This window comes from Panthera onca, chromosome B3, assembly GCF_046562875.1.
Source record: "Panthera onca isolate mPanOnc1 chromosome B3, mPanOnc1 haplotype 2, whole genome shotgun sequence".
Taxonomy (NCBI): domain Eukaryota; kingdom Metazoa; phylum Chordata; class Mammalia; order Carnivora; family Felidae; genus Panthera; species Panthera onca.
This window is the reverse complement of record NC_138344.1, coordinates 117918179-117940461: the sequence shown is the minus strand read 5'-3', so window position 1 is coordinate 117940461 and position 22283 is coordinate 117918179. Positions and strand designations below refer to the sequence as shown.

Sequence of the window (22283 nt, the reverse complement as noted above, 5' to 3'; positions counted from 1 at the left end):
GGTGAGTTTGAATCCCATGTCTGGCTCTGTGCTGACAGCCTGCAGCCTGTTTCAGATTCTCTGTCTCCCTCTCCCTCTGCCCCTCCCCAACTTGCGTGCTGTCTCTCTCTCTTGCTTACTCAAAAATAAACAAACATCAAAAAAAACAACTGAATTTCAGGGTGCCTGGGTAACTCCAGTCGGTTGCATTCAACTCTTGATTTTGGTTCAGGTCATGATCTCATGGTTTGTGAGATCAAGCCCCACATTCGACTCCTTGCTGACAGTGTGGAGCCTGTTTGAGATTCTCTCTCCCCCTCTTTCTCTGACCCTATGTGCATGCATGTGCTCTCTCTCTCTCCCTCAAAATAAATAAATAAACATTAAAAAATATTAAAGTACTTTGGAAAACTCTCAAGGAAATGTTTAAAAAAATGTTTTTTAATGTTTTATTTATTTTTAAGACAGAGAGAGACAGAGCATGAGTGGGGATGGGGCAGAAAGAGGGAGACACGGAATCCGAAGTAGCCTCCAGGCTCTGAGTTGTCAGCATAGAGCCGACGCAGGGCTCGAACTCACGAACTGTGAGATCATGACCTGAGCCGAAGTCGGACACTTAACTGACTGAGCCACCCAGGCGCCCCTCAAGGAAATGTTTTAGATTCTACTTATGTGACTTTTTTGGGAGGAGAGAGTGATAGGCATCATTAGCATTTGTGAAGTTCTTTGAAACTTTAGAAAACATGAAAATTTGGAATTTGTTTATGTGGAGCAAACATTCCTGTCAGGTGTTTTAAAGAATGTTATAATGTTAGAATTAGTAGGGAAAAAGAACCTGAAGCCTAAGTTAGGTTAGCCAAAGTCACACAACTAGTTAGTGACAGAGGTAGGTCTAGAACTTAAGTAACGGATTACTAATTTGATGTTTGTTTTACTAGAACACACTTTTTATTCTGAGTTATTCCTTCTAGAGACTATTTTTAATTCCTTTTTGGAACCTTTCAATTGTGTCATCCTAAAGCTGGAAACCACTCCCTTCCTAGTGGTAGGAAAGTCCTGTGTCTGGTTGATAATAGGACTGTGTCTGGTTGATAATAGGAAGGCTAAATTTGAGAGATCCTGCATCACTTAAAGTTTGCTTAGACATAATCAACAAGTTTAGTTATAAAGACACTTTTCTTTAGTTGTGGCAACCTGTATGCTTTAGTTTTGGAGTTGTCAAAGGCTGCCAGTTAGAAATAGGTTTTTGTAACTTTATTGCATTAAAAAAAAAAAAAAACAACCCTTTTCAGATTATCATGATTATTAACTGGTAGGTTTTTTCTGGTTATTTTAAGTAATGAGGATTTATCTTACAAATACCCATGGGTATGAGGAAGCACCAGAAAGTCTTAATTAGTTACACATTCAGGAAATGGAGAATGGAATGTCCAGAATATAACAGATTTGTCTTCTTTTTTTAAAGGAAAGTATAATTATTTTCTATTATTTTCTTTAAGTTTTTATTATTGAAGTATGGTTGACATACAATGTTATATTAATTTCAGGTGCACAATATAGTTATTAGACAATCCTATACATTATACAATGCTCATTTCAGTAAATATAGTCACCATCTGTCACCATACAGTGTTATTATATTATTAACTATATTCCCAATGCTGTACTTTTCATCTCCATGACTTATTTATTTTATAACTGGAAGTTTTGTACCTCTTAATCCCCTTTACCTATTCTGCCTATCTCCTGTTCTCTCCCCTCTGGCAACCACTAATTTATTTTCTGTGTTTATAAGTCCATTTCTATTTTGTTTTGCTTTTTAGATTCCACATATAAGTGAAATCATGTGGTATTTGTCTTTTGATGTCTTACTTATTTCACTTAGCATAATGCCCTCCAGGTCTGTCCATATTGTTGCAAGTGGCAAGACCTCATTCTTTTTTATGGCTGAGTAATATTCCTCTTGTATGTCTGTGTGTGTGTAACACATCTGCTTTATCCATTCATCTGTTGATGGACACTGAGGTTGCTTCCATGTCTTGGCTATTGTAAATAATGCTGTAGTGAACAAAGATGCATATATCTTTTTGAATAGTGTTGCTTTCTTTTGGTAAATCCCCAGTAGTGAAATTATTGGATCATACAGTATTTCTATTTTTAATTTTTTGAGGAACCTTCCTACTGTTTTCCATAGTGGTTGCACCAATTTACATTCCTACCAACAGTGCATGCAGGTTCTTTTTTCTCTACATCCTCGCCAACACTTGTTATTTCTTTTCTTTTGGATAGTAGCTATTCTGACTGGTGTAGGTAATAGCTCATTGTGGTTTTGATTTGCATTTCTCTGATGATTAGTAATGTTGAGCATCTTTTCATGTGTCTCTTGGCCATCTGTATGTCTTCTTTGGAAAAATGCCTATTTAGGCCCTCTGCCCATTAAAAGATTTTTTTAAATGTTTATTTATTTTTGAGAGCTAGAGAGTGCGAGTGCAAGCACATGCACATGAGTGGGGGAGGGGTAGAGAGAGACGGAGACACAGAATCCAAAGCAGACTCCAGGCTCTAAGCTGTCAGCACAGAGCCCAACGGGGGGTTTGAACCCACCAGCTATGAGATCATGACCTGAGCTGAAGTTGGACACTTAACCGACTGAGCCACCCAGGCGCCCCAGGCCCTCTGCCCATTTTATTATTTATTTGTTTGTTTGTTTGTTTTTTGTTTTTTAACTTTTTTATTTTTTAAAATTTACATCCAAATTAGTTAGCATATCGTGAAGCAATGATTTCGAGAATAGATTCCTTAATGCCCCTTACCCATTTAGTCCATCCCCCCTCCCACAACCCCTCCAGCGACCCTCAGTTTGTTCTCCATATTTATGAGTCTCTTGTTTTGTCCCCCTCCCTGTTTTTATATTATTTTTGTTTCCCTTCCCTTATGTTCATCTGTTTTGTCTCTTAAAGTCCTCATATGAGTGAAATCATATGATTTTTGTCTTTCTCTGACTAATTTCACTTAGCATAACACCCTCCAGTTCCATCCACATGGTTGCAAGTGGCGAGATTTCATTCTTTTTGATTACCGAGTAATACTCCATTGTATATATATATACACCACATTTTCTTTATCCATTCATCCATCGATGGACATTTGGGCTCTTTCCATACTTTGGCCATTGTTGATAGTGCTGCTATAAATACAGGGGTGCATGTGTCCCTTCGAAACAGCACACCTGTATCCCCTGGATAAATGCCTAGTAGTGCAATGGCTGGGTTGTAGGGTAGTTCTATTTTTAGTTTTTTGAGGAACTTCCATACTGTTTTCTAGAGTGGCTGTACCAGCTTGCATTCCCACCAACAATGCAAAAGAGATCCTCTTTCTCTGCATCCTTGCCAACATCTGTTGTTGCCCGAGTTGTTAATGTTAGTTATTCTGACAGGTGTGAGGTGGTATCTCATTGTGGTTTTGATTCGTATTTCCCTGATGATGAGTGATGTTAAGCATTTTTTCATGTGTCGGCCATCTGGATGTCTTCTTTGGACAAGTATCTATTCATGTCTTTTGCCCATTCTTCACTGGATTATTTTTTGGGTGTGGCCCTCTGCCCATTTTAATCAGATTATTATTATGTTTATTTTTAGCGTTGAGTTATATACACTCTTTATATGTTTTGAATATTAACCCCTTTTCAGATATACCATTTGCAAATATTATTGAGACGTAGTGAGCTTTCACTGTCCCTCTGTGTTCACCTCCCTCCTTGTATAGAAATTTTATACTTGCCTGTGGACCCCAATTCTAGAACCGGGTTTAGAGTTCTTGCCCTTCAGAGATATTGGTGATAGTGTGGATATTGCAGATCTAGTCATAGAGCTAGCAGGTGGCCTGGTTACTTTTTTGGTTTTGAAGCTGGGTCTGTGTCCTGCAACCTTCATTGGAGTGACTTAGTATAAACCATACCTCCTGGCAGAGTTGGCAAGTTGTATTCTTTTTTTTTTTTTTTTTTAAAGATTTTATTTTTAAGTAATCTCTGTATCCATTGTGGGGCTTGAACTCACAACCCTGAGCTCAAGAGTCTCATGCTCCACTGACTGAGCCAGCCAGGCACCCCAAGTTTTCTTTATGAGGGAGCCCTACCCCAGCCCTTGCTCTGGCTTAGCTCTGATAAACCCTCTGTCTTATATGGAGCACTTTTAGTCCCTGTTCCCCAGGGAAGCCAAACTTCCAGCTGCCACTGTTTCTGGACTAGGACCCTAGTGGGTTCGTGGCTTTAGCCCTGCTTGCCAATTTGCATTTATGTTTCTTAGTGCTGCTTGAGAGAGATTTATGTTATTTTTTGAGCTAGTTATGCATTGTTTATTTATGTATTTGACATATTTTGTATATTGTTATTTGGGTGAATTTACTGCACCGCGTAGAAATCTTTTTAATCTTTCAAAGTCACAGTTTTTCATCTTTAAAATTGGAATTATAGGGGCTCCTGGGTGGCTCAGTCAGTTGAGCGTCCAAGTTCAGCTCAGGTCATGATCTCACCGCTCGTGGGTTTGAGCCCTGTGTCCTGCTTTGTGCTGACAGCTGGGAGCCTGGAGCCTGCTTTGGATTCTATGCACCCCCCCACCCCCACCTTTTCTGGCCCTCCCCTGCTCGCACTCTGTTGCTCTCTCAAAAATAAATATTAAAAAAATAAAAACGAAATTTGAATTATAGCCATTACCTCTTGTTTTTTATGCTGATGAAATGAGATTATATACATACTGTATCTGAATTCTATGAACAATGCCTAGCCTATATAAGTGCTTTATATATGGTAGCTCTTAAATTTTCAAGTAAGTCCTGTAATTCCTTTTTGGTTTCTGTGTTTAGACAGATATCTATATCTATATCCATTTCCATATCCATATCTATATGTATAATGACCCCAAAACACTGGTCAATCAGTATTTGAAATTTCTGCAAATATGTCTGGGGATTATGGCATGTTTTGAGGCTTTTGGGTAAGACATTTAAATCTAATTTTAATGTGTGTCTTAGCAACTTTGAATTTGAGGTTTTTCAAGATGAATTGCAATTTTTTTCAATATAATAAAGTGCTTAAGTGCTTAATTCTTTGTATTTGTGCTGGCATTTTAAAATATTCAAACAATTGATATTAAGTTCTATTGCATATATTTTCCATTAGCTACTAATAAAAAAAGTCAGTGCAGTATGTATAGATATCACAGAGATTATGGAAGTTGTAATGGAGTGAATTTCAAGTCAGGAAAAGGGAAGTAACTGTGTATGAGGGAGAAAATTAGGGTTTTGTTTGAGGTAGAGTTTTTGGCTTAAACAATCATAGTTATGACTGAGTATAACTCTTCTTTGGGAAAGAGGAACAAAATGGTGAGATAAAATATAAGGCAGGTGCTCCTGGCTGGCTCAGTCTGTAGAGTATGTGACTCTTTTTTTTTTTTTTTTTTTTTAATTTTTTTTTCAACGTTTTTTATTTATTTTTGGGACAGAGAGAGACAGAGCATGAACGGGGGAGGGGCAGAGAGAGAGGGAGACACAGAATTGGAAACAGGCTCCAGGCTCTGAGCCATCAGCCCAGAGCCTGACGCGGGGCTCGAACTCACGGACCGCGAGATCGTGACCTGGCTGAAGTCGGACGCTTAACCGACTGCGCCACCCAGGCGCCCCTAGAGTATGTGACTCTTGATCTTGGGGTTGTAAGTTCAAGCTCCATGTTTGGGTCTAGAAATTACTTAAAAATAAATCTTAAAAAGTATGTTATAAGACAGCATGTGTGTAGTTTATAACTAATATGCTTGCATATTTTCACTACCTAAAGTCTTCACCCTACTCAAACTTTACCCATGAATTTAGAAGTATAGATGAAAAGAAATTGTTTCTTTTAAAATAGAAATTCAAGGGGCGCCTGGGTGGCTCACCTGGTTAAGCTTCTGACCTTGGCTCAGGTCATGATCTCTCTGCTCATGAGTTCAAGCCCCACGTTGGGCTCTGTGCTGACAGCTTAGAGCCCGGAGCTTGCTTCGGATTCTGTGTCTCCCTCTCTGTCTCTCTCTGCTCCTCCCCTGCTCACACTCTGTGTCTCAAAAATAAATAAAAACATTAAAAAAAAAAAAAAAAAAAAAAAGAAATGTCAAGGGGTTCCTGGGTGGCTCAGTTGGTTAAGCCTTCAACTCTTGATATTGGTTCAGGTTGTGATCTCACAGTTGTGGGATCAAGCCCTGCATCAAGCTCCATGCTGAGTATGGGGCCTGCTTGGGATTCTCTCTCTCCCTCTCTCTCTGCACCCCCCTCTCCACACATGCACTCTCTCTTTCTCTCTCTCAAAATAAATAAACATTAAAAGACATAAAATAGAAATGCCAAATTATTATTCTTGGGGTTTGGATTCAATTTAGTGGAGAGTTGAGTCTTGTAGATTATTGTCTATTACTTTTTAGGAAGACTATATTATTCTTCCCTTTAGAGATGAGTCTAAGAAGATTGTGCTTGCTGATAAATGATCTTCCTTATTACTTCAGTTGAAATAATAAGATATACTACTTCCTTTTTCCTTTTACATCAAACTCTGAGTATGCCTTTGCTTTTATTTTTGTCTTATATTGTAAACTATTGTGTGCACCTGAGTGTTTGCATCTATGAAAGTGTATTATCAATTAAGAAGCATAGCACAATACTATTTAGAGTTTTAAATTTTTTTTTTTTTTTTCAACGTTTATTTATTTTTGGGACAGAGAGAGACAGAGCATGAACGGGGGAGGGGCAGAGAGAGAGGGAGACACAGAATCGGAAACAGGCTCCAGGCTCTGAGCCATCAGCCCAGAGCCTGACGCGGGGCTCGAACTCACGGACCGTGAGATCGTGACCTGGCTGAAGTCAGATGCTTAACCGACTGCGCCACCCAGGCGCCCCTAGAGTTTTAAAGTAATCTACCAGTCATGAATGAGAACTAATTCAATATACCATCTCATCATTTTGTTATTCTCAAATGAACTTCAGAGAATTTATTCTGAAAGGACTGATCTAGTAACTACGTTAGAGGTGCTGTGGTTAAGCCGAGATTTTATAAAGTTTTTAATGGTTATGCATTTCTCCCCAAATTGAAAGGTTTTAAAAAAATACATTGTTAACCCTTTAACTCTCAGAATCAATGGTGTGGTTCTGGAATGTTGGATTAAGTAGAAGATTGATTAAAATTGCGATCCAGAACCTTTTTGATGTTAGGAAGTAATCACATACTATATATCATGGTAATTGCTAAAATTTTACTTTTTTCTGAGGTGTCTGGCTGGCTTAGTCAGTGGAGCATGCAACTCTCTCTTTTTTTTTTTTTTATTTTTTATTCATTATTTTTGAGAGAGAGAGAGAGAGAGAGAGAGAGAGACTGAGAGCAATCAGAGAAGGGGCAGAGAGAAAGGGAGACATAGAATTGGAAGCAGGCTCCAGGCTCTGAGCTCTCAGGACAGAGTCCAACGCAGGGCTTGAACTCACAGACCGCAAGATCATGACCTGAGCTGTAGTTGGCTGCTCAACCGACTGAGCCACCCAGGCACCCCAACTCTTTTAAAAAAAGTATATTTATTTATTAGAGGGTGCAGGCACATATGAGCGGGGGAGGGGCAGAGAGAGAGGGAGAGAGAGAATCTGACAGCACAGAGCCTGATGCAGGGCTTGATCCCATGAACTGTGAAATTATGATCTGAGCTGAAATCAAGAGTTGGATGCTTAATTGACTGAGCCACGCAGGCACCCCTGTGACTCTTGATCTTGGATTATAAATTTGAACTCCATGTTGGGTGTAGAGATTACTTAAAAATCTTTAAAAATTTCTCATATTCAGCAATAACTACTGTGGGTAGTACAACTGTCTGTGATATATCAAAATACATCGAGATTTTATATTGATCTTTTGCTGTTAACATTTCTGTTGTATTGACTGATGAGTTTTTTTTTTTAATTTATTTATTTTGAGAGAGAGAGAGAGAGAGAGAGAGAGAGCACAAGGTGGGGAGGGGCAGAGAGAAGGAGAGAGAGAATCCCGAGCGTGCTCCATGCTGTCAGCACAGAATCCAATGTGGGGCTCCAGCTCATGAATCGTGAGGTCATGACCTGAGCCGAGGTTGGATGCTCAACCGACTGAGCCACCTAGGTATCCTAGTGAGTTTCTTTTTATCTGTATTGCCATATTGAATCTTTGTGAAGCAGTATAGTTTGATGGAAAGAACACAGGATTTGAAATCCGAGGACTTGAAGTCCTGTCTCTCAGTTTACCAGCTCTGTGACTTTGACCTTTTTTTGTTGTTCTCTTTATAAGTAATATAAAAAGAATAATAGTATCTGTCTCATAGAATTGCTATAAAGATTCAAATTAAATAATGCTCTGTAAACTATAACATGTTTTGAGTGTTACAGTGCTTTTCAATTGGGACATTTGTTGTATTTTAGCAAAATAACACTGCCCTCAAAGATTGATGTCACATGGGTGAAAAAATTGCCAACCTTTGGTTTAATGTATCAATTTCATTTAGGGTAAGTATCCTTGTGTTTTAACCTGCCTTTATACTTTCTCTAATAATAAATTTCTTCGCTGTATGAGGATTTCTTCTTTGCCAAAGTTAGAAATTGGGTAGGCTTTATTATTACATTCAGCTTTATGATGTCATGAAAATAAAGGCTGTATGGAGGCCACACTGGGACTTATCCTTTCTTGTAGTCACTGGTTTTCAATGGGGTCAGTACCCCTATGAATGTTTGAATTTTTGAAGGTGCACTTTTGGTTGCCACAGTAATGAAGGTGGGGTGGGTATATATTATTGGCATTCAATGAGCAGGAGCCAAAAATGCCATATATTCTACAATGTTGGAGACAGTTCTGCATGATTTTTGAACTTTTTCCCAGATCTTGTAGGTGAAAAACCTGTTTGCACTTATCTGATGTTAATTCTGTTATGCATTTAAACACATTAAAAAAGGTTTTTTTGCAGCTTTCTGCCCATGGGTCCTGTCCTCTTGCTTTAATAAAATCACCTTTTTGCACCAAACCAAATAAAAAAACAAACACAATTGTTTTTAATGTTTATTTTTGAGAGAGAGAGAGCGCAAGTGAGGAAGGAGCAGAGAGAGAGAGAGGGAGACACAGAATCTGAAGCAGGCTCCAGGCTCTGAGCTGTCAGCACAGAGCCAGACATGGGGCTTGAACTCACGAACTGTGAGATCATGACCTGAGTGGAAGTCAGACACTTAACAGCCTGGGCCACCCAGGCACCCCACACTTAAACACATTTAAACAAAGTAGTATTTTGTATGGTTTTAATAGACACTAAATTTTCCAGGAATGCAACTACTTTAGTCTTACATTTTACTTTGTTTTGTTCAGAACTTTAATGAGTTGTTAACTGTTTTGGAAAATCGTATTACCGATGACATTGCCCCTTTTGGCATCTGATTTTCCAGTACAACTCATTTGTGTCAGTCTACTTTGTAGATGTCGTGTGCATGGCATTTCTGTGTATATGTGCCAGTGTCTATTTCCTTAATAATATGAAATCTAAGATGGTTATACCTGAGCATTTACATATTATAATGTATTATTTTAAGTTACTTTCCCTTTTCTTATATTACATCAGGTATCATCTTAATTTTTAAAAACTGAGGATAGAGGGGCGCCTGGGTGGCTCAGTTGGTTGAGCGTCCGACTTCAGCTCAGGTCACGATCTCGCGGTCCATGAGTTCGAGCCCCGCGTCGGGCTCTGGGCTGACAGCCCAGAGCCTGGAACCTGCTTCCGATTCTGTGTCTCCCTCTTTCTCTGCCCCTCCCCCGTTCATGCTCTGTCTCTCTTTCTGTCTCAAAAATAAATAAACGTTAAAAAAAAATTTTTTTTAAACTGAGGATAGAAAAATTGCCTTCATTTCAGGTTTGTGCTCTTAAAAAAAAATCTTATGTTTTAGTGGGGTTTCTGGATGAAGCTTATATATTTTTTTTAATTTGATTTTTTATTTCTTAAAATTTATATCCAAATTAGTGAGCACATAGTGAAACAATGATTTCAGGAGTAGATTCCTTAATGCCCCTTACCCATTTAGCCCATCCCTCCTCCCACAACCCCTCCAGCAATCCTTTGTTTGTTCTCTTTCAGAGTCTCTTCTGTTTTGCCCCCCTCCCTGTTTTTACATTATTTTTGTTTCCCTTCCCTTATGTTCATCTGTTTTGTCTCTTAAAGTCCTCATATGAGTGAAGTCATATGATTTTTGTCTTTCTCTGACTAATTTCACTTAGCATAATATCCTCCAGTTCCATCCACATAGTTGTAAATGGCAAGATTTCATTCTTTTTGATTGCCGAGTAATATTCCATTGTATGTATTTACCACATCTTCTTTATCCATTCATCCATTGATGGGCATTTGGGCTTTTTCCAAACTTTGGCCATTGTTGATAGTGCTGCTACAAACATGGGGGTGCATGTGTCCCTTCGAAATAGCACACCTGTGTCCCATGGATAAATGCCTAGTAGTGCAATGGCTGGGTTGTAGAGTAGTTCTATTTTTAGTTTTTTGAGGAACCTCCATACTGTTTTCCAGAGTGGCTGCACCAGTTTTGCCTTATATTTAAGCCAAGCTTAACGAAGTTAAGAACGAAGCTTATATTTAATGGGACTTTACAGAACGAAGCTTATATTTAATGGGACTTTACATTGCCTGCCCAGGGAGAGATAGGAGGTGCATGTTGACCTATGTTATAGGTGTCCATCCTTCTTTTTCCTTCCCCTCTCTTCCTTTTCTGTTTTCCCTTCCCATTATGAAGTATTTAATATGCAGACGAGAATATGGTACTGTGTATGTAAGTAATGAAGCGTGTAATAAAACCAATAGCTGTGAACTCATCACCCAGGTTAAGGAATAGAACATCACCAATATTGTTGGTATGTTTCTCCTTGATTTCCACTCACCTGCCTCTCCACTGGGGATGAAACTATTCAGAAATTTATTTTGGTTTTATTATTCCCTTCCTTTAAGTTTACTGCATTTGTATGTATTTCAAAACTATATTGTTTAGTATTGCCTATTTTTTATATGTAAAAATGGAACCATGTTACACATATATACATATACTACGTATATATTTTTATTTGCTTTGGCTAATCAGTATTTTTTTTTAAGTTTATTTTGAAAGAGAGAGAGAGAGACAGAGACAGAGACAGAGAGGGAATCCCAAGTAGGCTCCGCACTGTCAGCACAGAGCCCGATGTGAGGCTCAAACCCACGAACTGTGAGATCATGACCTGAGCCAAAATCAAGAGCCAGACGCTTAACCAGCTAAGACACCCAGGCACACCTCAGTATTCTGTTTTTAAGATTCATCCATATCAGTGTGTGTAACCATGATTCATTTTCTCAGATATATGTATTCATTGTAAGACTGTACCACAATTTATCTTTTCTTCTAAAGATGGACATTTGTTTTATTTCCATTTTGTTGGTATTGCACACATATTTTTGCTTGTCTTCAGGTGTAAACATACAAGCATTTCCCTACAGCAGTGAATTTTAAACATTTTTGATATGGTGACCTGCCCCCCATACACAGAGTTGAAAGAAAAATGAGATTGGTATTCATCCTTAATATAGGTGATGCACTCATCTTTTCCATTTTACTTCTCTTTCTCTCTTTAATTTTTTTTTTAACGTTTATTTATTTTTGAGACAGAGAGAGACAGCGTGAATAGGGGAGGGGCAGAGAGAGAGGGAGACACAGAATCCGAAACAGGCTCCAGGCTCTGAGCTGTCAGCACAGAGCCTGACGCGGGGCTCGAACTCCCGGACCACGAGATCATGACCCAGGCCGAAGTCGGATGCTCAATCGACTGAGCCACCCAGGCGCCCCTCTTTCTCTCTTTGAAAAAATTAAAAAAAAAATGTTTTATTTCTTCTTGAGAGAGAGACACACAGAGTGTGAGTGGGGGAGGGGCAGAGAGAGGGAGACACAGAATCTGAAGCAGGCTTTGGGCTGAGCTGTCAGCCCAGAGCCTGATGTGGGGGCTCCAACCCAGGAACCGCGAGATCATGACCTGCGCCGAAGTTGGATGTGTAACCAACTGAGCCATCCTGGTGCCCCTACTTTTCTCGTCCTCTTTAAGTGCTAATTGTGACCCAAATGTTTTCACAGTTTAAAATAGGTGTCTTGGTTTCTTGTGGAGAGCAGTGTGTTGACTTAACTTTGCCTATAGAGTGTGCCAGAGGGCAGCATCTCATGAGGTGAGAGTGCACCTGGATAAGCAGAGCACTGCTCCCACACCTGGAAACTTCTGGTACTTGAGCTCAATAAAGTTTCAGATAGGACTAAATTTGGATTCCCCCCTTACATACCTTTCACTCCTTTATGGAATGAATTATTTAGGTATGCCCTAATCAAATATGTGAGTTATACCAGAGTCAGACCATTCTCAGAGGATGCAAGGGGCAAGATGGGATTGGTTGGAGCTTTCTATTCTTGATGTTTACTTTGATGTCCGACTTGGCCCTTCTTTTTGCTTATTTTGACCATAAGCTGTGTATTCTCAAAGGATCACATCTCGGTAGTTTATTCTTCAGTTTTCTGGTGATTTTCTAATGTGCATATGCAGATACTTGAGATCTTTCCTCTTACTGGAGTTCTTTGCTATATTCTAGATAGCTTGATTTTTTTGCTGAAGAGGATGAGAGTTAGTTTACATGGGAATTTATTTGACTTTCATCTTAAGTAACTTGTAAAAAGCACAGAAGCTACATGTTTTAACTCTGATTTAGTGTCTTATTATTTAGAATAGGTATGTGAACTGTAATTTACAGAGCTATGCTTTGAACCTCAGATGAAAAATATTTACATTTGGTACTTTTTTTTTATATTTAGGCTTTTAATTTAATTCCAGTTAATGTACAGTGTTATATTAGTTTCAGGTGTACAGTATAATGATTCAACAGTTCCATACCTCATCCTGTGCTCATCATGACAAGTGCACTCTCTAATCTCTGTCACCTATGTAACCCATCTTCCACCCCCCTCCTTTCTGATAACCATCAGTATGTTCTCTATAATTAAGAATCTGTTTCTTGATTTCTCTCTTTTTCCCTTGTTTGTTTTGTTTCTTAGAGTCCATATATGAATGAAATATGGTATTTGTCTTTCTCTGACTTACTTTGCTTAGCCTTATACTCTCTAGCTCCATCCATGTTGTTGCAAATGGCAATATTTCATTCTTTTTATGGCTGAATAGTATTCCATTACACACACACACACCCCCCACATCTTCTTTATCCAGTCATCAATCAATGGACACTTGGGCTGCTTCCATATCTTGGCTATTGTGAATAATCCTGCTATAAACATAGGGTGCATGTATCCCTTTGAATTAGTGTTCTTCTAGTCTTAGGGTAAATACCTAGTAGTGAGATTACTGGATGGTAGGGTAGTTCTACTTTTAAAATTTTGGAGAACCTCCGTATTGTGTTCCACAGTGGCTGTAGCAGTTTGCATTCCCACTAACAGTGCACATGTGTTCCTTTTTCTCCACATCCTTGCCAACACCTGTTGTTTCTTGTGTTGTTGATTTTAGTCATTCTGACAGGTGTGCATTTGGTACTATTCTTGATGACTTGTGTAGGGGGTACTGAATAATAATAATAGAACAGAAATAACCAAAGTAATGCATTTTTTTAATATCACTTTTTATGAATACAACTCAAAAATAATAAACAGTGTTTATTCCAGTCTAGAAGATGTGTTATTGTTTTCATTATAATTTTTTTATTGTAATAAAATATACATAACATAAAATTTACTATTTTAACCATGTTATAATTTTTTTTCATTTTAACTATTTCAGAATGTACAGTTCAGTGGCATTCAGTACATTCACATTATTGTGCAGCCATCACCACTATCCATCTCTAGAACTTTATCTTTCTAAACTGAAACTCTGTACACATTAAACAGTAACAGCTTGTTCTCCCCTTCCCCCAGCGCATGGCAACCACCATTCTACCTTTCTGTCTGAATTTCGCTGTTTTGTATATCTCAAAAACATGCAATCATACAATATTTGTCCTTTTGTATCTGGTTTTATTTCACTTAGCATATGTTTTCAAGGTTCATCCATGGTGTAGCATGTGTCAGAACATTGTTTTTTAAGGCTGAATAATATTCCATTGTATGTATATGCCACATTTTGCTTATCATTTAATCTTTCAGTGGGCATTTAGGTTGTTTCCATCTTTTGGCTATTATAAACAATGCTGCTATGAACTTTGCTGTAAAAAATATCTGAGTCCCTTCTTTCAATTCTATTGGTTATATACCTGGAAATGGAATTGCTGGATCATGTGGTAATTATGTGTTTACTTTTTCTGAGGAACCACCATATGGTTTACTGTTTTTTTTCCCTAATTAATAATTATAGATCTGCATTATCATTAAATTTTTTTTTTTAAGTTTATTTTGAGAGAGAGAGAGAGAGAAAGAGTGTGCATGTGTGCACACAAGTCAGGGAGGGGCAGAGAGATAGGGAAAGAGAGCGAGAATCCCAAGCAGGTCTGCATTATCAGCGCAGAGCCCGACCCGGAGTTCAAACTCACTGACTACAAGATATGACCTGAGCTGAAATCAAGAGTCGGATGCTTAATCGACTGAGCCACCCAGGCGCCCGCCCCTGCATTATCATTTTTAATGGCTGTATAGGATTTCAATGTATGGATATATCATGGTTTATTTGTAGATACTTCTGTAATGGTAACAGTTTTGCTATTATGAACAATGCTATGATTCAACACTACTATTTATTCATCAGATACTAATTGAACACTGGCTACATGCTGGGCATATGCAATGGCTCTTCTGTACATATATATTTAAACACATCCATTTACTTAGAATAAATTATTTTATTTTATTTTATTTTTAAATTTTTAAATGTTTTATTTATTTTTGACAGAGAGAGAGAGAGACGAAGTGCAAGTTGGGGAGGAGCAGAGAGAGAGGGAGACACGGAATTCCAAGCAGGCTCCAGGCTCTGAGCTGTCAGCACAGAGCCCGACGCGGGGCCCGAACCCACGAACCGTGAGGTCATGACCTGAGCTGAAGTCGGACACTTAACCGACTGAGCCACCCAGGCGCCCCTAGAATAAATTTTTTTAATGTTTGTTTATTTTTGAGAGGGGGGAGGGGCAGGGAGAGAGGGAGACAGAATCTGAAGCAGGCTCAAGGCTCTGAGTTGTCAGCACAGAGCCCAATGTGGGACTCGAACCCATGAACTGTGAGATCATGACCTGAGCTGAAGTCAGACTCTCAACTGACTAAGCCACCCAGGTATCCCTAGAATGGGATTTTTTACATTTTACATCCCTAGAATACATTTTTTACAAGTGGGACTGTTGGGTCAAAGGATGGGCATATTTTGAAATGTCTTTATTTTCTTGAAAGCTCTTACAATGATAAACTGTTGATAGATAGAATCTCAGTAGTAGTGAATAGGAGTGCCAGATTTTATATGCCTTATAGAACACTTATGGATCTTACTGATTCACATCTTACTGGTGTGTTATATGATTATAACACATACCTTATAGAACAGTATGGATCTTACTGATATTTTTAGTATTTGTCAATCTGAAATGATAATTTGTGTCTCTTACTAATGAAATTTACATCTTGTGCTTATGATTTTATTTCTTCTTTCGTAAGTTATATTTTCATGTGTTTCTACCCATGTTGTTTTATTAATTTATAGGAGCTGTTTATACATTAAGGGCATTAAATCTCTGTTTTATATTGTAGATACTTTACTAATTTGTCATTCATGTCTTAACTTTCCTTCATGATGAGTTTTGCAGTGCAGATGTTTTACATCTAAAAGTTATTGATTGATTGATTGTAATCTCTACACCCAGTGTGGGGCTCAAACTCAGGACCCCTAGATCAAGAGTTGCATGCTCTTCCAACTGAGCCAGCCAGGCACTCATAGATGTTTTACATTAAAAAAAATTTTTTTTTTTTTTAACGTTTATTTATTTTTGAGAGACAGAGGGAGACAGAGCGTGAGTCAGGGAGAGACAGAAAGGGAGACACAGAATCCAAATCAGGCTCCAGGCTCTGAGCTGTCAGCACAGAGCCTGATGTGAGGCTCAAACCCACGAACGGTGAGATAATGACCTGAGCCAAAGTCGGACTCTCAACTGCCTGAGCCACCCAGGCAGCCCTGTTTTACATTTTTATAGTCAGTCTATGATTTCTACTTTGGTACCTTGTTCTGGTGGTCTTTCCTCACCCTAATTTAACATTTATGGGTTTTTGTTTGTTTGTTTTGCATATAATAGATTTCTAGAAAATGTCTTTTAGAAATAGAAATCTCTGCATGAACTGATTATATCTATGTTTTGGACTAAATCTAATATCATAAATAGGGAAAATGAGGTGTAGAAGGTAGGTGAGGAATCAAAACTTAATTTTTTTTGTTTTTAATGAAAATCTTCATAGAGATTAATGAAAACTTTCTAGACCTGTGCTTGCCATAGAAAACAAAGTACATATTGAACCTAATTTGCTTTTTAGTGATCTCTGAAGAGGTTAGGGATGTATTTCCTTGTTCCTTATTAATTTAGTTATGTAGGCTATGGTAGATGGGAGAAATGATCCACCAACCCCAGAGATATTCTAAACATTTTCTTAAAAGTTTATTTATTTGTTTTGGGTTGATTTGGGTGGCTCAGTTGGTTGGGCAACTGACTTCTGCTTGGGTCATGATCTCGAAGTTCATGAATTTGGGCCCCATGTTGGGCTTTGTGCTGACAGCTCAGAACCTGGATCCTACTTCAGCCTCTGTGTCTCCCTCTCTCTGCTCCTCCCCTGCTCGTGCTCTTTCTCTCTCTGCCTCTCTCTCCCTCTCAAAAAAAAAAAAAAAAAAAAAAAACATTAAAAAAGTTTATTTATTTTGAGAGACAGCAAGAGAGAGGGAAAGCATGAGCAGGGGAGAAGCAAAGAGAAAGGGAGAGAATCCCAAGGAGGCTCCACACCCAGGGTGGAGTCCCACACAGGGTTTTATCCCACAAGGGTGAAATTGTGACCTGAGCCGATATTGAGAGTTAGACACTTAACCGACTGAGCCACCAGGTGCCTGGATCCCAGAGATATTCTAGAAACAGACTCTCCCTGGGCACCTGGGTGGCTTAGTCAGTTGAGCCTCTCACTCTTGATTTTTGGCTGGGGTCATGATCCCAGGGTCTGGGATTGAGCCCCGTGATGGGCTGTGTGCTGAGCGTGGAGCCTGCTTGGAATTCTCTCTCCCTCTGCCCGTCTCCCCCATTTGCGCTCTTTCTCTCTAAAATAAAAATTAAAAAACATTCTCTCTCTCTTTTTTTTTTAAGTAGGCTCCAGGCCTAATGTGAAGCTTCAACTTATGATCTTCAGATCAAGAGTCAGGTGCTCTACCAACTGAGCCGGCCAGGCACCCCAACCCCAGAGATATTCTAGAATTTACTTGCTCCCAAAATTTCTTGCACTATGTGTTAGAAGTTCCTGAAATGCATGTTGGTTCAATTGATACTCTGCTTTTTGCTTTTATAGCCATTTTTCCTTTTCTAAGTCCCTAAATCACGTTCCTTGAGACTTTTGATTGCTATTTACCTCTGTTCACTTCTCTATCTGGTTGCCATATCTGGTCCCTATTTTTTTTTTTCTTTTCTGTATTTTTATTTTTTTCTATCCCTTTTGTTTCTTTCCTCTATTTCAACTTAAAGTGCAGTAAAGATTGGAAGCACTTTACTTCTGGCTTTGAAGAAACTAATCATACTATGAAATCTTCAGTTTTTATGTACAGATACTTTGCAACAATGTGTACATTTTAGGTTTCCTTAAACCCTTCAGTGTACAACTTTTCTGGATATTTGAGTTTTGCTAGCTACTTGGATGATAGTGTACATGTAGAGGAAGTATTGTCATTTGACCTAAAATATAATTATAAAATATATTAATATTTATAATACAATGATACCGGGGTGCCTGGCTGGCTCAGTTGGAAGAGCATGTGACTCTTTTTTTTAAGTGTTTTATTTTATTTTGAGAGAGAGTGTGTGCTCCTGAGAGAGAGCATGAGTGGGGGAGGGGCAGAGAGAGAGGGAGACACAGATTCCAAAGCAGGTTCCAGGCTCTGAGCTGTCAGCAGAGAGCCCGATGTGGGGCCTAAACCCCACATCGAGATCTGCGAGATCATGACCTGAGCCAAAGTTGGATGCTTAACCTACTGACCCACCTAGGCACCCCAGAGCATGTGACTCTCGATCTTGGAGTCGTGAGGTTAAGCCCCATGATGGGTGTAGAGATTACTTAAAATGAATAAGTTAAAACTTAAAAAAAATATATATGATATTATAAAAATGTTTTTGAGCTTTATGAACTTAATAGTGAACCTGCCTTGTGACCTTGTGACCAAGTCATTTAAGGTGGCATATTTTTTATTTTGTAAATTTAGATGATCTTTTAGCTTCCCTTTCCTTAGATAGAATTTTGTTTACATAGCAAATGGAAGAGCCAAAGATTTGAAAGTCAGAGGACCTTAGGGATCATCTGTTGTCTATTTTGTTTCTTCTACAAATATTTACCTGGTACTGTTTTAGTCTTGAGGATACAGTGAAGTCTCTGGCTTCATAAAACTTACAGTCTTTTATGAAAAGAAGGTTGTGAAGAAACTGTGTAATCTTATTTAAAGATTCCTCACTTCATTTTGGTGGGTCTTTTTTTTTTTTTTTTAATGTTTTATTTACTTTTGAGAGAGAGAGAGACAGAATGCAAGCTGGGGAGGGGCAGAGAGGGAGACACAGAATCGGAAGCAGGCTCCAGGCTCTGAGCTGTCAGCACAGACCCCGACGCGGGGCTTGAACCCACAAACCGTGAGATCATGACCTGAGCCGAAGTCAGACGCTCAACCAACTGAGCCACCCGGGCACCCCTGGTGGGTCTTAATATGCTCAAAAGAAAAAGGATCTCTTTCCTTATATGGCAAATCGCAATTCAAAAACTGTAAGGTGGGAGGAAGGGACCCTGAATTAGTACAGTGCCTCTCAAAATTTTCTTTGTATGAATCACCTGAGGTTCAAGTTAAAATGCAGAACCTGTTTAGTAGGTATAAGGTAAGGCCTGAGATGGTACCAGTTGGTGAACCACATTTTGAGTACAAGGAATTCGTATGTAATTAAGAGAAGAGAATAGCATGCTACTACTTGGAGAAGAATAGTTTGGAGCCATGCAGCACAGGCTTGGAGTTGTGAGTAGCACATCACACTTGGCCTTGGCAAAATGTAGTTATGAGAACTGTTAGTGGTTACATGTTAAGAGGGGATATGATATTAAGGAGGTAATCACCCATTTTTTGAAAGTCATTCAGAATTGAGATTGGATGGTGATTGGGTCTAACACCTTTGAACAGATACTGGGAAGTGAAAGGAGGATCTTCGGGTATGATGAAAGTAAATATTTAGTTGGGTAAACAGAATTTATGAGTTAAGTTTTGAGTAGGAGGTCTTAATTTGTAATTGGGAAGGTTTCCTCTTTATGATCACTGTAATTGGCATAGCAATTCTAGTAAAAAAAAAAAAAAGTAAAAATAAGTGTTTTTGTTTTTTTTTTTTTTAAATAGATACTGTAGTTTTTTTCCATAGGCATGTTCTTTGTGGGAACTATGTCAGATTTTTGTCTTCCAGGTCTGAATAAAGCTTAAATGCTGTGCTTAAGTTTCTTTTTCTGATCCGTTCTTCTAGGGACAGCTACTTGGAACATAAACCAACCTGGGAGTTCATCTATCTTTCTTTCTTTCTTTCTTTCTTTCTTTCTTTCTTTCTTTCTTTCTTTCTTTCTTTCTCTTCCTTCCTTCCTTCCTTCCTTCCTTCCTTCCTTCCTTCAAGTTTATTTTTGAGAGAGAGAAAGTGTTCACCTGTGTGTGTGTGTGTGCACCTGTGCGTGTGTGCATGCAAGTGGGGCAGGGGCAGAGAGAGAGAAGGGGAGATAGAATCCTAAGTAGACCCCAACCTGTTAGTGCAGAGCCTGACATAGGACTTGATCCCATAACCCTAAGATTCATGACCTGAGCCAAAATCAAGCGTTGGATGCTCAACCGACTGAGCCATCTAGGCACCCTGTTTTGCTTTTTAAAACAGGCCTGCGTATCCAGGTTCTAATATGACAGGTTTGGGTACTTAAGATACACACTTAAAATTAGTTTTGAATGAAAACTTAAGAATTTTTACTTTCAGCTATTTCACTTTAGTTCCTGTTTTTTTAAAAAAGCCATTCGTTCATTCAGTCCTTTTTTCTAATAAACTATTTATTAATACTTGCCATTATTAAGGAATTGTACTAGGTGCTAGGAATATAAATGGAGCAAACTTGGTTGTAAGCCTTCAGATGTTTAGAAGTTAGTGGACAAAGGTACCCCTGAGTGTAAATCAGTGTTGTAAATAATCCCTTTTGTGCCAGGTCATTAATATATGATACATTTTTAATTTGTCTTCTGGAAAGTACATAAGCCAAATTTTTGGGTGGATTGTCCTTTGTTTTTACATTTTATCTATTTACCACAACTCTGTGTTATCTGTAATCATTCCTGTTTTGCAAGTAAGGAAATTGAGATTTAAAGAGGTTGAGTAATTCTTCATACAATTATAAAGCTCTAAAATCCCACTTAATTTGGGGCACCTGGCTGGCTCAGTTGGTGGAGTGTGTGACTCTTGATCTTAGGGTTGTGAATTCAAGCCCCACATTGGGTGTAGAGATTACTTAAAAAAATAAAATCTCATTTTTTAAAGTTTTATTTATTTAAGTAATCTCTGCACCCAATGTGGGGCTTGAACTCACAACCTTGAGATCAAGAGTTGAATGCTCTTCTGACTGTGCCAGCCAGGTGCCCCCATCCCCTGCAAATAAAATCTTAAGTAATAATTTAAAAAATCCTACTTAATTTAAAAATTCATTCATTCCGCTATTTTACCTCTTGTATGTTGCAAGGTGTAAAACCTCTATTACAGAACTTAGCCTGTTAAATTGTATTTGAGGTTTATGTGTCTATTTCCCTATTAGAGTGGGAGATTTTTAGGAGCAGGGACTAATCTTACTTAATTTGGGGCTTCCCCAGCAACTGGTAGAGTGTCTGTCACACTTTAGGTACCTAAAAAATGCTAGTTGAGTAGTAAATATGTGGAATGTTAGAAGTAGAGGGGGTTTTAGAGCTCATGTAAGTTGCATACATACAAGAATTTCTAAAAAGAATTCTATATTGTTTACATAGGGCTATAGGCTTTTGATTTTGACTCTTCAAGATATTTAAAAAACTATACTACTGTCTATCACATCATCTCATAAAAGAAGCCATTTTAATAACAAAAAATAGGAAAGACAATCTCAGAGTAAGCACAGTTGGTAACTTTACACCCATTTTTTAGTCATGGCTGGCATCTGTTTAAGGATTAGATTTCAGGAACCATTATCTAATACAACCCTCTCCTTTTAGAGATGGTATATCTGAACCCAGAGAAGTATCAAAATTCTTACAGCAAGGCAGAATGATAACTGAGTTTAGAACCCAGGTCTTCCAACTCCTAGCCCAAGATTTTGATCCAGTCACCACAGTCTTCATTACATGGTGGGACTTAGGCACAGAGAATTTATTCTTTTTTTTTAAGTTTGTTTTTGAGAGAGAATGTGTGAGCAAGGGAGGGGCAGAGAGAGAGAGAGGGAGGGAGGGAGACACAGAATCCGAAGCAGGCTCCAGGCTCCCAGCTGTCAGCACAGAGCCCAACGTGGGGCTCAAACTCACGAACCGGGAGATCATGACCTGCGCCAAAGTCGGACATTCAGCCGAGCCACCCAGGTGCCCTAATTCGTTCTTTCAGTAAGATCATATATCTAGTAAGTAGAGCTGGATCTTGAATCCGCATTACTCCACTTTTAGTGAAACCTGTGCGTTCACTTACATGTAATCTTAACCTACTCTGCCAGCACCCATTTAGTTGTGGAGATGGAATTATAAGTGATTGAAAGGAAATGTTTATATTTAGTATTTTCTTTCCTTAAAAATTTCAGATTTGGGGCTTCAGCAACTTCTTCCAGGGAGGAGGTCCAGTACAGCTGCTGTTGCAACCCAAGGTCTTGATTCACATCCATAGATTGGAATATTGGTGTACCAGCCATCCTCAGATACCTCACTAAGGACAGGTATGTGAAAGAGTAAAGAGAAGAAAAGTAGAATGACTGTAATGTTTTCCCTTCCTATTTCTAGTTAG

General features: G+C 38.6%; 1 protein-coding gene across 12 annotated transcripts in view; it reads left to right on the top strand.

Moving 5' to 3' along the window:
* Window positions 1–22283, top strand: part of NUMB (NUMB endocytic adaptor protein) — a 203836-nt gene that overhangs the window by 23523 nt on the left and 158030 nt on the right. For 3 of the 12 annotated variants that reach the window (XM_078448045.1, XM_078448042.1, XM_078448043.2), the window contains exon 2: window positions 22084–22215. The exons of 8 other annotated variants lie outside the window; for them this stretch is intronic. The gene's annotated coding sequence lies outside the window, so the exon portion shown is untranslated. Of the gene's footprint in view, window positions 1–8491; window positions 8515–22083; window positions 22216–22283 lie in introns of those variants that run through there. One more of the 12 variants, XM_078448044.1, reaches the window with a different exon arrangement.